The sequence below is a fragment of the Centruroides vittatus genome, unplaced genomic scaffold (genome assembly GCF_030686945.1).
Source record: "Centruroides vittatus isolate TY-2023 unplaced genomic scaffold, ASM3068694v2 contig_375, whole genome shotgun sequence".
Classification (NCBI taxonomy): Eukaryota; Metazoa; Arthropoda; class Arachnida; order Scorpiones; family Buthidae; genus Centruroides; species Centruroides vittatus.
The window spans coordinates 485463-507044 of record NW_027122197.1 but is presented as its reverse complement, the minus strand read 5'-3'; the positions used below and the strand labels follow the sequence as shown (position 1 = coordinate 507044).

At 27.7% G+C, this 21582-nt stretch overlaps 1 protein-coding gene across 2 annotated transcripts in view; it reads right to left on the bottom strand.

The window, feature by feature from the left end:
* The window catches only part of LOC136975555 (leucine-rich repeat-containing protein 24-like), a 253269-nt gene that overhangs the window by 89575 nt on the left and 142112 nt on the right, over window positions 1-21582 (bottom strand). For both annotated transcript variants that reach the window (XM_067270628.1, XM_067270627.1), the window contains one exon: window positions 2246-2558. The gene's annotated coding sequence lies outside the window, so the exon portion shown is untranslated. The remainder of the gene's footprint in view (window positions 1-2245; window positions 2559-21582) is intronic.

Here is a 21582-nt window from a genome sequence, read left to right as displayed (position 1 = left end):
ATAACAAATGATTATCTTATGAAAAATATCATTAGATGAGGCTTTTTATCAAGCTTTTGCGGCGTTTAATATCTAGAAAAGTAATACAAATGTTAAAGTGTATGAAGAAAAAAGTGAAAGTAATGATGGCAATAAAGTTTAAACGAAGAGAATCACATTAATTTTGATAGATGTAAAGAAATTCGCTTTAAAATTTAAGTGAGGATAACTTTAAAGAGATAAAGAATTGTGGCAATTACTTAACAAAATTTCCTTCTTTTTCTCTTAATAAAATCTTAAATAAATTCAAATATTAATATTTAAAATAATAAATATTCATTTTTTTTAACGTTAAAACATAATAAATAACCATTAAATTCAATATTTTATTGAGAAAAATACTCGCGAAGTTCGATTATTCGAAGGCATATTTAATAATAAATTAATAAATTTAATTAAGATAATTTCAATTATAATTATAATTAATTTAATTACTTAAAATATAAGATTTAGGGATTAAAAAATCTTTTTATTTTTCTATAGAAAATAAGCATAAATATTTAATTATATTTGAAAGAATTTATATATTAAATTAAGGCAAATTTTAGTTAAATATCCAAGAAATTAATTAGTATAATATATTTTGAAATGATTATTTTGTAATATGGGGGGGAGAAGAAAAAAGGAAATAAACTGCTTTCATCAACACGAAAGACGACGTGTGTACACGCAAACGACCCCCCTATAACGCAATACTTTTCACATCGACTACTTAAAGAACATTCTATCATCTGTTAGCGTTATTGACAGATTCTACAGGAACACACACGAATATAACTCGCAATAACGTGTCACACGTTAGTAAACAACTCTGCTCAAGTGCTTATTTATTACGTTATCTAAATATATATAACGACAGCTAATATTATCCTCAAAGAAAAGTTTATTCTACCGTAAAAATTAAGCACAATAAACGTTATAAATTTCATTCAAAAAAAAAAAAAAATGGCAGAAAAATATACTGTAAAAGTGTATATATTAAAAGAGTAAATATGTTAATAATGCTTTTAAAATAAAGCAGAAAACACTACTATACGTACAGCGGTCGAACCCCGATATAACGCAACCCAGGTATAGCGCTAGTCGGTATTAAACGGTAGTATTCGCAGTCATTTCGTTGTCATTCACCAAACCTCGATATAGAGTGCAATTTGGGCTACTGTAACTAATTGGGCTACTATAAACAGTTTTTATTGTTTACAGTAGCCCAATTTGTTACAGTAGCCCAACTTTTCGGTCTTTTTAGCGCCGGTTTCGGCGGCGCTATACCGAGGTCTGGCAGTGTATTAGAAGGAAATAAAATAAAAAAATAAAAAAATAAAAAAAAATTAATTTTAAATTCCAGTTATTTTTTTGAAGAAAAGGAAAATAAATGTTAAAGTTTATAGAAGAAAGAAAGGGAAAGACTTTAGTTACTTCAGAGATTTCTTAGAGAAAAATTCTCAGTATTTGGGTATTTAAGAATGGGAGAAAAATAAAATAAAATAGGGTAAAATAGACAAATATTGTACACGTTAAGGAAGATAAATAACGGAGTTATTTTCAAGATTGTTTACGGAATTGCGAGAGAAAGGATAAGGAAAAAAAAAAATTCTTCAGGGAAATATTACACAGATAAAAAGAAATGCCAATACAATTCATTCGGTACATATTCGCGGATTTTTATACGAAAATTCAACCGAAAAACTTATATAAATAACCAGAAAAATTCTGTAAAAATTCTTACATAAAATAATATAGATTTTTATTTTATTTCTATATATATACATATATATATTTTAATTGTGGTAAAAATGACTTTTGTAATTTTAATTTAGGAAAAAAAAATATATATATTTATATTAACTCGATTAATTTAAATTTTATTAAAAAATAATAATATTTTTAAAAGTTAAAATATGTATTTTATCTTTAAATTTAATTATCATACACGTGTGTATAGAAATACATTTATTTTGTAATAAATTAAATTAATTAGATTTTATTTTACTTTTTAGCTTTGAAAATAATATAAAAATATATTTTATTTTATAAATTTGTTTAGGAACTTTTAAAATTTAATTTGATAAGTTGAAAATAATTCAAAAAGTTATTCGCATAATGGATGGCGGTATAAAGAAAATTTTATAGGTCCATCAAGTAAAGCATTATATATAATTTTATCAATAATTTTTCATTATTTTCCTTAAAGAAGTGGAGACATTACCTGTTAATATACTATCCAGCACGTTGTCATAACTCAATAATCCTTTAACAGGATAGTAAAGGTGCAACAATATGGCTTGGTTTAATCTGTATTTTCCGACGCTTCTTCGTCCATAAAAGCAGCCAAGATAATCTTCAACTGAAGGATTATAACTCAGTTCACAATTTCCGGCAGACAAGGATTCCAATAGAGAGTAGTAATGTGACGTAGATGGCACATTTAATCCGATTGTAAGTTCATAATAATTCCCATTGTTTCGTGCAGTACTTTAAAGTGTCAGATAGCTAACGTCCTACACACCAATTGATTCGATCTGAAACACGTTAAAGAATATGCATTAATATGTATCGTACAGCTTCAATACTAGTTTCAACGTTTAAAAGTTCAATGCAAAATTTAAATAATTTATTTTAGCCCCCCATACGCGGGGAAAATGTATCGTAATTTAGTATCGTGTGGTGGAGTGTGCTTCTTAGAAAACAGTCGATTCGATCTGAAACACACCTGACACCGTACTTAATATTTAGCTTAACATTTGAATGATTTTCGAGCCTCATATGTGAAGCTCCATATAATAATTCGCTTGTTTCATTCAGAAAAATATTAGATAAATAATTAATATGATCTGAAACACGTTAAAGAGTATGTATTATTTTAATGTCTTTATTTTAGCCCCATATGTGGGGCGTAACGTGTATAATTATTTAGTTATGTGCGGGGAGTATGCTTCTTAGAAGACAGTTGAATTTATCTGAGACACACATAACATCCTGCCTAACATCTGGATAATTTTCGAGCCCCATATAATAATTTGCATTGCTTCATTCAAATATTAAATAAATAATTAATTCAATCCGAAACACATTTAAGAATATGCAATTAATATGCACGATATAACAAATTTTGCTTTGATAGGCATAAAATTTACATCTCATAACACTATACACGAAGAAACTAAGCATTGTTTCGTAAACTAAACCATCAGATAGCAAACAATTGATCTGAAACACATTAAAGGATACATTATACAACGCCATTTTCTCTTTGACGTATAATGTTTAAGCGTCAAATATGCGTAATTTATCATAGCTCTATAGTGTTGAAACTGTATAATAAACCCTATTGTTTCACGTAGCAATTCACTGTGTCAGATAGCTAACATTCAACAATTGATTCCATCTGAAACACGTTAAAGAATATACAACATTAGCTTATATTATATAGCAGCAATTTTGCTTCCATGTATAAAGTTTAGGGGTAAAATTTACATAATTTATCATAGCCACACATACGGAAAAGCTGTATATATATATATATAAACAAGTTAAGCTTAACCCGTCTATAACAACTAGATATAGGAACAGATTTATTTCCCTGGAGCTGGTCAGTTCGTATTGACAGTATGTCAAACGTCACAACCAGCTGTCCATGAAATGCTTGAGGTAAAGTGGAGAGAGAAAATATTGCCGGGAAAAACCGTCATTTCCTTCTGGGAATTTCACTTTCACAATCCTTTTTGACCACATCCAACTTAAGATGGTTGTAAGCTTCTTAAAATATAAGATTGCTTTAATCCTTATTATGGAAACAAGATATTTTTAAAACACAGAATTCTATTAAAAATATATATATTTTTTAAATATACGAAATACATTTTTACTGTTATATATATATACATATTTTAATTTTTTTCAAGATGTTGATAAGGAAATATAGTATTAACACTGTAACCAATTATAGTATAAATAGAATACAGGAAAACATACAGGTATAACAAGGTATACAGTTAACAAGGTAACAAGGTAAATAGTTACAATATGAACAGAGTAATCGTGAATATACAGGTATATGTACTGTACTGTATTACACGTATATATCTGTAATTATACAGTAATAATAAAAGCAAAGAATCAGTATAATTTTTCATTTATAAAGTCGATAATTACGAATATAATTATCATTGTACAGTACACTCGTACATTCGAAAATGTTAAATATAAACAAATAAATGAGCAGTTTAAATATATAAAATCTTATAATCTGTACAGTATATTTGTATGTAAATATAATTTTAAATTAATTTTACAGATATATATTCATAATTGCTTAATATAACTATAAATATCTTAAAGTGAAACCGTATAGCAGTAAATGAAGTAAATGTAAGTGCATATTTGTAAATACAGTGATTATAAATGTATATAATGCGAGATATACGCTTAAAATTAAACATTACAATATTGCCATAAACCTATTTATCCCCACTGGAAATACATTAATCCTATTATAATGCCCATATGTAATAAGGCTTTGGTGTTGCTCTAGTGATTTTCCTGGTCCTAAATTTGATTTTCTCAATTATAACTGAAACATGGATGAAGCTAATGAATATTTTCGTATACGAATTAATACTTTTTATGCTTATTATTATTTTTTAATAATAGATAACCTGTTATTAAAGTCTGAAGTAAAAACAAGTAGATGCAAGTAATTCATTATCATCATGGTATCGTTGATAAGGAAGATGAAGAAGTAAAAAATGAAAACTCTTAAGGATCAAGTAACATTAATGAAACCTTTGTATATTTTTCAAGTTAAATATAATTATAAACGTCTCAAATAACACGAATAAAATTCAATATTCTTAATTAGGAATACGTCAAACTTTAACAATATTGAGACTGATTTTTCTGTAGAGAACTAAGAATAATAATAAATAAATAAATAAATAAATATATATATATATATATATATATATAATAAGAATAAACACAAGTTTGACTTGCTAAATCGAAAGGAAAAGTAAAATTTACATTTAAATTGTCGAAAGTTAAAGGTCACATCGACAGGTTATTCTCCACTGTAAAAAAAAGGGGAGCAGACAAATTTAAAATTCAAACGATTTGCAAAGTTTTATAGCTTGGTTTTCCTATTTTTTTATATTTATTTTCTTCCTTTTCTTCCCTTTGACTATTCAGTAATCTTTCACTGACATTCGGTGACCAAAATATCTAAAGAATATATTCAGATAATTTTTACTTTTATAGTAAGACAGTAATACGTATATAGTTGTGTATGTATATATATATATATATATTTTAAATATTGTCACGAGGAAAATCATGATTTACTTGCAAATGGGAGACTTTTCGAAATGGTATGTATATTTATATACTTTTAACATAAATATATAGAATAGTTGGAATGACGGAGCGTAGAGTTTCTCTAGAAGAGCAAATCTTAGCGGAGGAACTCTGACCTTTGGCGAAAACTGACAAGGTTTGCAGCTAAACTCACGACATTGCCCTGCAAGCATTTATTGATTGCACTGTTGATTTGTACAGAATGGTCTCTTATAGGAAAGAATGTCGTTTAGTTCACGGAATTCTAGCTTTCATGGTCACTCTGATCTTTTCAATCAACTGGAATTCTCGAGTGATAAAGTCTTTTTAATGGCTTTCACCTTATCTAACAATAAATAACATATATATCCTATACATTTTATTTTTTATTTTTTAAATTCGCAGAAGTTTCGATTTAAATAAAAATAAGTAATTTTAATCATAAAAATTTATTATTATTTTTCTAAAAAAAAATTATAACTCTGCTTCTCGTATCTAAAAAACCATAAAGATAAATTAAACTCTGCTCGATAATTGAGGTAGGAAGATAGCAAAATGTATATTTTTTAAGCGATTTCCCCCCTTTTTTTAAAGAAAAAAACGGTATTAAAGTATAAAAGTTTAAGAGTTAACAAGACGAAACAACAAATAAAACAATCATAAATAAAAAAAAAGAATTTTGTAAGTTAATAACGTAGATAAAAACAGAATTATTCATCTTAATGTAAATACGATAACAGTAGTTTGATTTGGAAGATGGAGGACAAACGTTATCTCGAATATAACAATAAAAAAAAGAGAGAGAGAGAGTAGAAAGTAAAGTATGCAAACAGCAAACTAACAAACGACTTTCCTATAATTACATCAAGGTAAGGGAAAGAATTCATCCAATAGAGAAAGACAGTTTCAGAATTCAATATCCGTTGCTCAAGTGTGGATAAAGAAAGTTAAAAATTCACCATGATACAACAACAATGTTGGCTGACCTACACGTGTTTCTAATGTTTCTTGTCAGCATATTGGAAACCTGTAGTTTAACTCTAGCTTTTATCTCCTTTTCGACCTTCTCTCCTCTTTAACTTAATGAACGTTCAAGCTGGTTTCTTGTACAGGAAAGTTCAATTCTGTTACATTAACAACCACCGTTGCCATTAGCAAAATTTCTATGATAATCCTCCAACAAAAAAAAAGCAAGCAGCGAATACACTCATTACTTAGATTTTTACTTTCCGGCTCTATTTATATATATAACAGAGAAAAAGTATGGCGATCGATCAAAAAATGATCCCCCAGATTTTTACATTTTTTGACTCGGGACACCTTGAAATGTCGAGAAATGCAAAAGATTTCGGGGTTTTTTTCCCTTTATGTTAGTGTATGTGGCACAATTTTGTTCACCCTGTTTGAAGCTAAATAACTCCTGTGCTTTTTGTCGAAAATTTCTGAAATTTGGCAGTGAGGTTTATATGTTAGGTGGATTTATGCTGTTAAATTTTGGTGGTTAAAGGTCAAGGGAGTGGGGAGATAAATGGGGTCGCGTGTCGTATCTCGAGTAGTGTCGGACTTAATGACGATTTCACTCGTTAACATTTACAATTTTTTAAAATAAAACTCCTCTCTACCCTCAAAATTAAGATTTTTGCCATTTTATAATAGTTAAAAAATAAAAACGTTTTTTTTTAAAAAAAGGTATGGCATCACCAAATTTTGCTGGGAAAGTTAGGCAACTCCTTGCTGCATTAAAATAAAAAAAAAACACTTTAATGCAAAATTACGTAAATAATACGAAAATAAAATAGTTTATTTTTGCATAATAAATATCGATTTTTGAATTGATGCCAAAGTTCGGTAACCATTATTTAAAAAATAATACAGCGGGAGAATGGTGAAGAGGAAGCGTGTAACTGTAAAAGAATTTCGAAAAAAATCAGCAATTTTTTGAAAATTTTTGATTGTTTACCGTAGAAAAACTAGCGATAGATATAAATATATATATGTAGCAACAGGGATCCCTTTCGAATATTTTATGTTCTGTGAAGGCATTGCTAGGATCATTTCGTGTTGATCTCTCGCCATGTATTGTTGTTGGTTTCTTTACGATGGAAGAAGAAGTAAACGTTTTCGTGTTCGCTTGGAGATGAGATTTGCTGAATTGATTTTTAGTTACTTCTCTCGAAGAATATCTCAAATAATGGATAAAAATTTATGTCTGTTGTATCATTGATTTCGAATTTTTATAAATCTAAAAGGAATATTGGATAACTGAGAAAAATCAGCAATATTCTTATATATATATATATATATATATATATATATATAATAAATAAATTTTTGTATAAAATTTACATATTTTTACATCTTTTAAATATATTTTTATTATTTTATTACTCAATTTCGAATTGAATTGGAACTTGGAATAAATTTTAGTATTAGATAGGTTCACTGGATTCTAAAATTAGAGTTATGTATAGTGTTATAAAATGTGTTAAAGTTTATGCTTTTATTAGCATTAAGCTATTAAGCATTACTAAGTTATATTCATGATTCATTTATAACTAAAATCCAAGTTCATGTTTATGTTTGGAATTAGAGTCCAAATTATGCTTTCACTTCATAACTTGGAACTTCAGCTTCTAGTGAAAGAATAGTACTGTGTTTACACTCGAAACTTCATTCTACACCGTTAAAATTGAAGAAAATTTTAATATTTTATAGTATAAAACTGAATAAAATTAATATATTTAAATGTTATCGCATAAATTTTTAATAATTTTACTAAAAACACCCCGAAGTTAAGAAGAATTCTAAGAAGATTTCAATTATCAAACGATCGATGACATCAAACCAAAACTTCAGCTTTCGAGTGACATTCTAATATTATTGTTGACATAATATTTTATTTATTTTACTTTATCTTCAGTATTGGAAAATTCTAATGTAATTAACGCAACATATTATTCACGAGTAACTGAAAAATTTTCGAAATTAATTTTGTTTGAACGTCATTCATATCGTCTTCAATAAATACTCGGGGTGTATATATATATATTTTTTTTCAACCCCCTCCAAGAAACAAAATTAAATCGTGGAAAAGTTATTATTAATTAAATATATCAATCAATTAAGCACATAAAATCGAGAAATTTATAAGAATGGTGGCACATGTGCCAAGTTGAAGCACGTGTTAACAACACTGAAGCGTTAATCTGGATCGTTGGATGAGTTTCGGTGGATGAAGAATAGAAGTATTGATAAGAGGGCGTGAAGAATGGAAGAAGATAGGCATGTGATTAATGGAGATAATACTGCAATCTAATCGTGGGATTATTTATAACGGGATGTTCAGGCAAAGGGAATTTGTTCGCTCAAAACTAAGCCGTTGGATTCTCTATGTGACTGATGGAAGAGGTGTTATAAACAGAGAGTTGCAATAGTTGCACAAGTGCGAATAAGACAGATGTTTGCAAGCTATCTGTTGGAGAGATTAAAAAAAAAAGCATTTTTTTAACGCTGTTTTCTATTATCTTCTACTGTGCAATTTATTTACAGGCTACTTGCTGTAGTTACTTTTATACGTTCTTAATTGTCTTTTTCTTTACTTTAAAATAATAAAAAAAAGTTTGCTTATTTAAAGGAGAATAATTATATTATTTTAATTTTAATAAGTTTTGAAATTTAATTATGTTTAAATTATTTTAAAAAATACATAAATAATAACATATTTTATTTGATTTTTCAGGTATTTTCCTATTCATATTTCATGTAATAAAAGAGCAACGTTTTCACGATTTTTATGAGTATTAAACGTTTAATAACCTTTTTACACATTAAATTATCTACAGAATTCAAAATAGAGGATTCCAGAAGTCAGTTAATCACTGCAAAATTAAAATTTCTGCCTTATTTTGTACCGAAATTGGTACAGGTCTGTAGCAATTTTGAATAAGAACATCGTCGTGAAATTATTCTATGATTTGCATTCATAATTCTTTCTAAAATACACGAAACAAAACACGGTTTACCTAATTTTTGGACCGCCGCTTATACAAAATAAATAAATAAATAAATAAATAAATTTATGTTTTAAATAATTATTATCCAGTCGAACTGCATAAATTGAATTATTTATAGAATTTTAACGTGTAAATAAAATTTTAAAAAAAGGCTAATAAATTAAATTTATTAATTTTTAGAATTTATTTCACAAAATATTTTTTAAAAAGAAAATAAAAATATATATATATTATTGATGATTTTATTAAAATAAAATATTAAAATTTTTTATTAATAGAAAAATTCCAGAAAACTTTGAAGGAAATCGCAATTAAATTAAATTATACATAAAGTTTTGAAATAAGTGATTAAATTCCTGTCTTTTTTTTCCACCGTGTTTTAGATAAAACGACTACAACTAAAATAAAGAAAATTTGCAGAACAGATGCCACAAATGAAATATAAGAAAAATCTACATATTTGATTAAATTTTAATAAATCTTTGAACAAAAATAACTTTTCTTAGAAGAGAGAGAGAGAGAAGAGAGAGAGAGAATATAGAAGAGAGAGAGAGAGGAAGATGGAGAGGAAAAGTAAGTATATGTATATATATATAAATACTCTATACTCTCCTGCCTCCAAGAATCCTTCATCACTTTATTATCTTCGTCCAGTTGATTGCTAAATTTATATTGTAAAGAAATTATTAAAATTAAATGCAATATTTTAAAAAGAAGATATTAAAGATATATTTCTTAGAGAGAGGGAGGGAGAAATTGCACGTATAAATCCTGCTGTCTCTAAGAATCCTTCATCATTCTATTAACTTTATTCAGATGATTTACTAAATTTATACTGCGGAAAATTATTAAAATTAAATAAGATTTAAAATGTTACAATCTCGTATCAATTAAATAATTTAGTAAATTATCTGAATAAAGATATTCTAAGAAGGATCCTTAGAGGCAGCGGGATATATGTAACTGTACAGTACTGTACATTCCTCCTCTCTCCTTAAGAAAATACGTTTAATATTTTATTTAAAAATATTACAATTATAAAACGAAGAAAATATTAAGCTATTTTTTAGAAGAGAGAGAGAGAGAAAGCTATTACAAATATATATTCTGCTACCTCTAAGAATCTTGCCTTCATCACTGTATTATCTTAGGAGAGATAATTGTTATTGTGGAAAATTATTAAAATGAAATTTGATCGTGTTGTAATTGTAATATTTTCTTTTGGAGAAAAGGATATTTAAGATATTTTTTACACGAAAAAGAACTTTGTAGTTATATCGAATTAGCATCGTCCTTCTACTCAAGAAACTAGTCGATGATTGATCGCTATATAGTTAATCTATAATCATTGTGGTTTAGAGTCTATCGAGATGACTACGTTAAAGTTATAGGGTAGAATTCTCTTGTTTTATTCTCATAAATCATTATTATAAAGCAAGCTACACGCATTTACTTCAATCTAAAGTAAGTTATAAATAAAATATTTTCAAAAAAATAAAAAAAATTGTAAAAATTAGACGGCGTTACGTTACAAAATTGAGTCAAATTCTTGAAAGTTCTCTTAACTTTCAACTCTAGTTCTCATTTACCATAATAAAAAAAGGCGTGAAAATAGAAAATCATTTATAAACCGGCTCTACAGGTGGTCCTTGAATGAATTCTAACAAATTCAGTCGATTAAATTTAAGAAAAACACTATTATTTACATTTTAAATTACGAAAAAGTAAATAAATATTATAAAAACTATAAGATTTATAAATCCAAAAGAGACATCAACAATATTGAATTTCTTTATTTTCTTCACGCATCTTTTATTACGAAGAGCAAGAGAAAAATTGTGACAGTTGTGTCCCCTTCTACCATCTCGGAACTAGTTCAATGTACTCAGACACAGGAGGAAAACAAGATTAATGTTTTCCAAGCGTAGTCAAGACTCGTTCTCCGAAGTCATTTACTTCGTAACGACTTTGTGGTCTCTGGTTAAATCAGAAAAGGGAACGAAAACTCTAAGGTTACAAATTAAACCCACCCAAGTTTAGAACTTTTCTTGAAGATACGACAATTCTGAGTGAAGGTGACAATACCAATAACAAGCCATCTCTTTTTTATAGCAGTTAAGAAAAATTGAACTTGTGTCGCTTACACTGTTTACTGCTTCCAAGAAATTACCCTTTCCAATTATCATAATAATGAGATGGGAATGATGTTTAAATATTAAATATCCACTTCTGTAATTGGTTCGTGGGGGTTATGTACTAGTACTAGTGATGTATAACGACATCGATGCAAGATTTCAGAATATAACCCGCCTATAGCGTTCGAACAGTTGCTCATTCATCATTCTTTACTAAGGGGGATGTCTGCTTGTCTTCGTTACCCACCCACGAAGAGGATTACAATCGAACCGATATTATCCAGAAATTGAGGTAGGTAATTTATCCTTCCTGTGCCCTGTAGCATTACCATTACAGCATGTGATGGTAAGTTTACATCATCTCCTGCCTTAAAGTTATAGTGGCTCAACAGGATGGCACTTACACCATCATTTCGTGGGTGGTATGGTTTGATAAACGATTGCAAATTATCATACTAAGCTGAAAACTTTTTATGTAGATTCAATTTAAGATATTTTCCTTTTCTTTATGATATAGAACGTGGAATTTATTATGCAAAAAAAGGGAATAAAACTTCTATGGAGATCGTCACGTGTTGCAGATAGGAAGAATCTTCTAGTGACGTCAACGAAACCATCCCCCTGATGATTCTCTTTTCTAGATACCATATATGAACTTGCTTAACACGTTTAATGATTTATATATGATTTATGCGTCGTGTTTTATTAATTTCAAGATAGGTGCACGGATAGAAACGTAAGTGGAATGCTAGGGAATGAATTGGTGGACATAATGAATCATTCTATATAGAAACACCAGCCAAAGGAAACATTTTGAGTGACCTGTCAGCATTCTGGTTCACGCCACTTTAAGCGACTATGTCCTACAGAGGGTTAATAGAAGCTGCTTGATTACACAAAGTAATTATAGATGACTATTTGTGCCACGTGGAAGTTTTAAATTAACGATAACTCTCACAAGCTTACCATGAAATGATAAGTGGAAAGTACAGATAGGACACTTATGTATGTTGATGTCAGGTATGAAGTGTTCATTATTCTAATAATTAATGTGCTTTTATAAGAATTCTAAGTATTATTCCTCTTATATGAAAAATTTTCATTCGTGCAGAATAAAAATTTAACTAATTATAAGAGTAATTTACTTAATTTAATTTTACTTAAATTTTAAATAAATTCGAAACTTTTTCGTAATTAACAATGAATTTCAATAGAATAATCATTTACAGTTTTTAAAATTTGAATTTAAACCAATTATATACTTAAATGCATCTTATTGGTCAGTTTGAATTCAAACGAACCATTTACATTAAAGGGGTGTGTTCTTAAATTTGATATTTTTTCAAAAAAATCCTTTAAAAATGTATTAAATAAAGCAGTTATAAATTTAAAATAAAGGTATAAATTTAATAATTTAAATTTTCGTGCGATTATAAAGATATCCGTTAATACCGTTAAGCGTATTGTTGAAAATTTGAAATTTAAACGGGCAAATCAGATTACGAGGCGTGGCTTAATCGTTCTAGAAACGTATTACAGAGAAATCTAGAAATTTAATTATAGTGAAATTATTCTGACGGAAATTTTAAGTTATTTAACTCACGAATCGAGTGGAAACCAGTTTACTACACCAAAATATAACATCAAAAGGAAGAAATTAATTAATTCTTATTAAACTTTTCTTTTTTCTTTTTGAAATGAAAAGTAGTGAGATATTCATAACGGATCCTAGAAGCGTATTGCTCCTAATTAGTCTATAGGAAGTAAAAGTCTTCCATACTTAGCCTATCTGGTACAGCACCAGTGATTGATTATGTAGTACTACTCGCCAGTGTCTGGAGCAGACGTTGTTAAGTGGTTGCACAGTTGATGAAGATAAATGAAAGATAATATTGTTGAAGCCAAAGCTTCGGCTTCTTTAGTGATGATTCTGTTTCTTGGTTTCATCAGAAATAAGCATTTTAAAATGACGGCCTGTCTGACTATTCAACACTCGCATGAATAGATAAACAAGGTCGTAATTTGAAAGCTGATATTGAAGTTAGAAAGAAAAATGATTTATAGTTCACAAAATGCTTATTTAATATTTTTCCCTGACTTTACTTATCGGTAAAATATCGTGAAACAGCTCGTTACTTCATCTAGAAAGTGAAGATATCATTGGTAATTGAGAAAAATAAAGATGACAGGGTAGAAAAATTTGTTACTGCCTTATACCTTGTGTATAAATCAATGGAAATAAGTATAAATGGCGTAGATTTTTGCAACAGTTGCTATAGAAAAACCTAAAATTTTTTTTATTACTTTAATAGAACTAATCGCAATTTTATTCAATATCAGTGATACTGTTGATGCTATAACGATTTTTTGTTAAGGATACACGATTTTCTGGATGATAAAAGATATAATTTAATTGGGTTGCAATTTGAAAAAATTGTAGACCTATAAATTTCCACTGTTCGTCTGTCTGTCTTTCCTTAATCTCCTGAATGGCGTAAGATACATGAAAATCGATACCAGATATGAAATGATTAGAGGATAGAGACCCCGAATATTTATACAAGAACATCCGATTTACACCGAAAGTCACGCGATTTCAATTGTTACATAAATAACGGACATGCTACCAGGAAAAGTATGATGTACAGGGGCAAGCCACTACTAACGGAGAGCGTGAAATAAAGTAAGAACACGATTAAAAATTGCAGTCCATCAATGTGACGATGGGACAATAATTTTTGCTTGTTACTTTATAAAATATTACTGTATAACAATTAATTACAATTAAATTAACCTTTAAAAAGTGTTTAATATTAATTAAATTTGTTTATAAATTTATATATTAATTAAAAATACTACTTCAATGCTATTACAGTAGCAAAATCGCGTTGGGGGAGAGAGAAATAAATTTATTACACAAGGAAAATTTATTAACAAAGTAACATAAATTAGATGCATTAATTATAATTAAATTAGCATAAATTGTGATTAAGATAGTTTAAATTGTAACTAAGTACAAGTCGTGATTCATTTATAACTAAAGTAGTGTAAGTTATAATTATATTTCAATTATATGTAACTAAGGTAGCATTAAGCAGTAACTCTGATTATTAATGAGGCAAGTTTGCTATAATATTAATCAATAGTTTTCTAGTGAAATGAATTTAAAATTGAAGCAAATTATCTTAAATTTATTATAAATAATAAAAATTAAAAACACAACACCATTAATTATGAATAGAAAGCATGAAAAGTTGATACCGGAGACGTGTAAACACGTGCTTTAAGAAATTAAAATACTAATAAAATATTCTCTCATATTTTATTTATTTTTTTATTATAAAGTATAGACTTATTATTCATTAAGAGTAACAAGTTGCTAAAGAGAAGAGCCGGAAAAAATAAAGAGGAGAAGGGAGAACTGAGCCATTTTTCCAATCTAAGAGATTCAAATATTGATCGTCTTGAAGAAATTGAAGTGAAATTCGATCTCCTTTCAAATTTCTCGAGCTTGTACTTGCCTATTTATAAATCCTGCTTCGTATTAGTACTTGATAAACGCCAGTTTAGTATGCAAATAGAAATTGTTTAGAGGTAAAGGAAGAAGGAAAAAAGAAAAGAAAAGGAAGGTAAGATAGGGAGGGAGAGACGAATCAACTCTTCAATTTCCACCTAAAGAAAATTAAATTTGTTACTCGCTATTTCTTATTGTTTTTCCCTTTTCTTATCTAAGGTGCATACTTCTTAGCAGATTGCGTTATAGGGTACGTACCGTATGTCCGTACGGACGTTGCACGTCATGTTGGACAAACACAGTATCTCGGGGTATTTTTTTCGATTTACTGCACAGGCACTTCAGCCAGGGGCTAGCGAGATGGAGCGAATGGAAACAACCGCTTTTTGTCCCACTGGTGTCACTTTTTATTGCTGGCCCGATGTTTCTGCTTGCTGATTTGGTAGGAAACACAATCTTTTCGATCAAATTTTTGGAATAGAAAGTAAAATTTCCCTTCCAAGAGGAGCAATTTGAAGTCTTGCAGAAAATAACTTTCTGATCTTAAGCTTATTCCGGTAGGAAATTCATTGTTCTTAATGTCACGTTGAACAATGCACTGTTTTTCAAAATTGCTTTTCATATTCTTCTATTTACTTTTGTGGCAAAGGGGAAAAAATGCACATAAATATATAATTTCTCCCCTTTCTCTTCTCTTAAAAATAAAAATAATTCTCTTATACAAATAAGTAATAATGTTTTTATAAGTATTATGATGTAAAACAAACACGTTTCGATGAATTTAAGTAGATTTATACTCTTTTCCTTTCTTTCACAAGTAAACATTGTTACAATTACAAATTTAAAATTTATTTTAAATCGAAAAAGTAGCAGCTGTATCACGGAATAATAAAGAAAAATACAATTGAAATGACTTGAAAGGAACGAATATATTATAAACAAATGACGAGTTTAATGCCACAACCTTTATAATTTTCATATCGACACGTCAATAAGGAAAGAAATAATCAAAAAGAGCAAAAAATATTGTGATATCGTCACAATGCCGGGCTGTAATTTTTAATCATTTAAAATATATGCTCTCGATCTCAAATCAGTCTTGCCCCTGTACATCATACTTTTCCTGATAACAACAGTTTCATCTATGTAACTACATTCTAAGAAAAAAAATTTAAATTAAAATTACGTGATTTTTATTCTAGATCGGAAGTTCATATAAAGTTAATCTGGGCCTCCTACCCCTGACCTTTCTATATCTATTTCGATTTTCATCTATCTAACACCGTTCTTACGATTAAGGAACGACAGCAGACATCAGTGGTAATGTATAGGTCTACAATTTTTTAAATTGTATCTCAATAAAATAATATATAATAAATATAGAGAATTAATAAGCAGAAGCATTTAATTTCCATTAAATTCCGTAATGAAAATACAAAAGTAGTCAATTATCGTATCTTCATTCACAAGAGAAACATCACCGAAACTCATCCTTTATGGATTCATTGTGTACTTTTTTTTCTTTTATTTTATTTTTTATTCAATTTCTTTTATTCCGTAACTCCTCAATTGCCAATGTTTTCTTTGTTTTTTAACCCCGCGGACAACTTTTCAAGGAAATACAAGAAAAGCTTAATTGTCTTTATGGTAGCGTGGCATTCCTCGAAGCAGACTGTGTTATATGGTTCTGTTCATCACAGCCATCAATGAACTTCGGGCTAATCACGTGACCGACACCTCAACAATAAAGTGCAACCTTTTCCTTTTTTTTTCTTCTTTACTTCTTTTTGTTTTACTTTCTCATTCCTTCCTGCTCCAGATTTTTATCCATTAAAAGAAAGACATACAAAGGAACTGATTGAGAAGTATCATAAAGAAAATATATATATAGTTAACTTGAATAAACGAACTGATCTTGGAACAAAAGATAAAAATAAAGAAATCTCAATTGGATTCTCTTACGAGCAGTTTGATTGATTAACTGTTTTAAATTAAAGAGGAGAAGATGGGCCATTTATATACTTGTAAATTGAACTTTCTTATATCATTTATTCCTATCGATAGAAATATTTATACAATTTGTTTAGTGGAAATTTCGACGTTTTGAGAAAATATCCAAAAGAATTTTTCAGAGGATGCACCCATTTTACCGAAGTAAAAAAGAATAAAATGATAAAATAAAAAACCTTTATATTTAGGGTATACGCATGGAAAGTCACGAACGGTTTTTCTCTCTAGTGTTTAAATATTTCGAAGCTTTCCATGTAAACAAATACAGTTATAAGAATCACGTAAAATGGAAGAATTTTATCGCGTAATACAAGAGTTTGTTGCATTAGTTCGACTGTTGTTTGCCCATTGAAAGAGCAGCCATTTTCTCCATCGTCTAGGTGTCAAGAAAGTCGATAGCTATGCGTCTCGCTCCATTGGTTGCAAGGTGACTGACCCCTTAGTGTTACCGGCAGCTCTTTACTGCTTTCACTACTGATTAGCTCTATCAGTAGGTAAATACATGATTGACGCGTAATGCACCACTCTCACTCTCTTTACATCCTCTTCCTCTATTTTTTTCTTTTTAATGATTTAACGTTAAGTATTCTAAATTGAATTTTATGAGATATATCGAGTTTTATCTGCTAGACGATCGACAAGATGATGGAAGAATGTTTCCTTTAGTTAGAAGAGAAGTAATGTCTTTTATTTTCTTTTCTTTAAAAAAAAAAATAATAATAAAAGAATTTTAACTGATTTGTCAAAATGGCTATATTTTTTTATATATTTCTAATTATATAAAGAGAAGTTTTATTAAATTATTATGTCTGGCAGTAATAATTGAAGTAAGTTTGAAGGCTTAAAGATCTCAAAGAAAAAAGATAGAAACGTAAGAAAAATAAAGTTGATAGACACAAGAACTCATTAGTTTTACTATAATTGTAAAAGATTTAGAAAATTGAATTTTTAGACTTAAGAAATTGAATTAGGTCATACGTTTAGTATAAATTTTAATTATTTTGTAAAGTTTCTTTCTATAAAATTTAATACTTTTTTTATATAATTTTTATCTTTACATCTGTATGTGAAAACAGAAATTCCCAACCTGTGGCTCGCGGATCTTCGAGGATTCTCTGTGCCCTAAGAAAAAGATCCGCAAAAACATTCAATATTTTAACCGACTGTAATAAAATAAAATATACCAAAATGTACAGTAGGTACACATTTATTGATGCGTGTAAACATAGAAGAGGATAAAATAAAGATTTGTAAGGCTGTCAGTCGAGAAAATGCCCCTCTATCTTAGGATCTGACAATTTTTTTTTTTAAACTTTAAAACTTTAGGAGGATGAAGGATGTTGGATGAAGATGATTCGCATTTGTTTATAATAAATTTAGACCTTTTCTAAATTAAATTTCACTACTAAAATGGCGAATATAGTTCAATTAACAATTCCCACTTCAGTAATTGGCTACGAGAAGATTTATAAATCGAATCTTCGGTAATAAAAGTTTACAGAAACTAACGCCATTTTTGGATAAGAAAAGAAAGAAATTGTTTCTGATAATAAAAATTTCGAAATTGTTAAATAACAAAAGAGTATAATAACTGTTTGAGTGGATTGACAGTAAAGTATCTTAACCATCTCATCAAACTGAGTTATCTCTATAGTTGAAGCCCCTCTCGAAATCTCAACTGTGGACATGTGATCACTTGCCAACAGATTTCTAAAGTTACTTCAAATAGTACATATAACCGACCATCATAGAGTAGATATAGTCAGAGGTGCATCAAACTGATAAAGTTGAACGCTTCTGTTGCACCTTTTGCCTTCTGGCGTCACTTTGAGGATTTCCAGATTTTATATATATATTTTTTTTTATTTTTTACTATAGACAAGAATCCGATCAACGGTTTAAAAAAGTCCATTTCGAAAATGCCAATACTTATAATATAGAGTTGGAAAGAATCCAATGATGGGATTGAGAAAAGAAGATTGAAAACTAAACAACCGATACGAATAAAATTGATAACAAATATGAGTTCTTACTGTGAATTTGTTCGAGTATATACTTTAAAAAAATTGATAACAAATTTTTACAATATTCTAAGCTACAATATTCGTATTTTAAACGTGATTACTCTACTACAAGTGAAAATAAACAGGTAGGTACTGTACTGTAACACAAGCTCTCTCTCTCTCTATACAATATGTAAAGTGAATGAACTCATATTCATAGCAAGAATATATCAAAAAATTCGTGGAAAATATTAAGATAAAAAATATTATGATATTTTCCTATATCTAAATAAATAATTTACGTAAAAAAGTTTAAAGTTTTAATCGAATATTTGGCGTAAAAAATTCCTAAACTTCCCTCCCCCTCTCTATAATGCTCACGTTATAAGGAAGAGGAAAGTATAAAATTAAAAATCAATTTAAAAATAAAACTGTAAATATTTTATAAACTTCGATTGCTTAACGGATAAAAAAATATATTCTTATGTAAAATTTTAAAATATATATAATATTCTAAGCGAGAGACGATTTCAAATTTGATTTATCCATCTTGATTTTGATACGCATCTACAAGTGATGGTTAGGATATAAAAATATTTCAAAATCAATTTATGTTATATAAAATTTTTTTAAATATAAATTTATATAAAATATGTTTAAAATAAAAAGTAACAAGAATTATTACTGAAATAATAATAATAATAATATTTAAAATTATAAATTGATAAGCAAGAGCAAGAGCATCACTCTATAATAACTTAAGAGTAAAGTTAATGTTTATAATAGAGTATGATATTTAATACGAGAATTTATTATGTATAATGGAGAAATTTCAAGTGAAAATAAATAAATAAATGAATAAATTTACGAGAGAATAAGAGTTATGTTACTTTAACATGCAACTACAATAATGTAACTCTAATATCACGCTACTAAAATGAAAAATATACATTAAATATATTTTTAAAAAAATAATTATTATTCTTAAAATAATAATAATTAAATCTGTAAACATTTAGAGTATTTTTTATTGAATTTTAATGAGTCAGAAGCAATGTAAATAATTAAACAAATTAATTATAATAGTAAATAATACTTTTAAAAATTATATTAAAATGTTTATAACGTAATTTAAAAATAATATTTTATTTATAACAGTTTAAAATGATAAAAATTAAAAAATATACAAATTAAAATTTTAATGTATTCAAAAATTAATCATCATTATTAACGAATTTATAAAAATAAATTGTTTTTTAATTTGTATTAATAAATTTTTAAGTAAGAATTATACGTTTCTAAACGTCGGTGATTTAACTTAATTTATTATGTAACTCAATTAAACTTCCATTTATCGAGTAAATATGTTATTAAAGTAATTTAAAATTCAGTTTAAAATATTTATCATTTATAAACATTATAAAAATAAAGTTTTATTATATAAGTTATAAAAGTTTCTAATTTTTGAGAAATTTTCAAGATAAAAAATAATAATAATTTCTCAAAAATATGCTATTAAATTATTTATGTCAGGAGGAAAAACAATTTATATTTAATTTGCAAAAATGTAAACAAATAAATAATTTATTCTGTAAAAATAAATAACAGTAATAATAACGTTTAGACTTAAATACTCAGAATATTTACTACAGAAGAATATAAGTAAATATTTTAAATTCAGAAATGAATATTTATATAATTTACTGGCAAATTTTTATTAAGGAGACTTTTGTATTATTTAATTTATTTAAATATTTAAATAATAAGTAAATAGTTGAGTTCAGTTCCCTGATCAATCAATCAAGTTAAATTGATGCATCATTTAATTGCATTCTTATCGATCTGATACACCCGAATGTTGTTCAATATATGAAAATATCACTAGATATATCTTAAATTTAATCAATTTTCCTTATCAAATCTAAATATATTTATATAAAATCGTGAATAATATAAATTTTTTTCCCTTCCCCTTTATAAAATTATCTGAATAAAGCTGATCGATAGAGACTCCATTAAGTGATTTCTCTTTAAAATCTATAAAATAACAAGGGATTTTTTATTACATATATTTATATATTTTTTTATTTAAAAAAATATTCTTACAATCTTTGTAAAATATAAAAGTTGATTTGTGAAACTCTGGAATTTTGCGATATTTTATAGAAGTTATCCTGGCGTCATTTATAATCTTATCGCCATTCGCTGGATGCTGAAAAGGATGAGGAGCAGTGACGCGTCAGTTTAAAATTCTGAATTGTGAAAGTAAAGCTATGAGTGAAAGAAAGAGAGTGAGAGGTAGCCATTTTCTAAACCAGAATCATTCACAGTCGAAACCATTAATCTCTTTCGGCAACAGTTGTCAAAGTTAGGTCAACCTATCTACCTTTATTTTGTTATCTGTGCTCCTTCTGCTCCCTTTTTTCTCCAATGCAAATCGTATACAAAGATGCTTCCATATGATAAATATATATATGTATATATACTTATGATATTAATAAATTTTTAGGATGTATACTTGATACTCCACTTAGCATTTT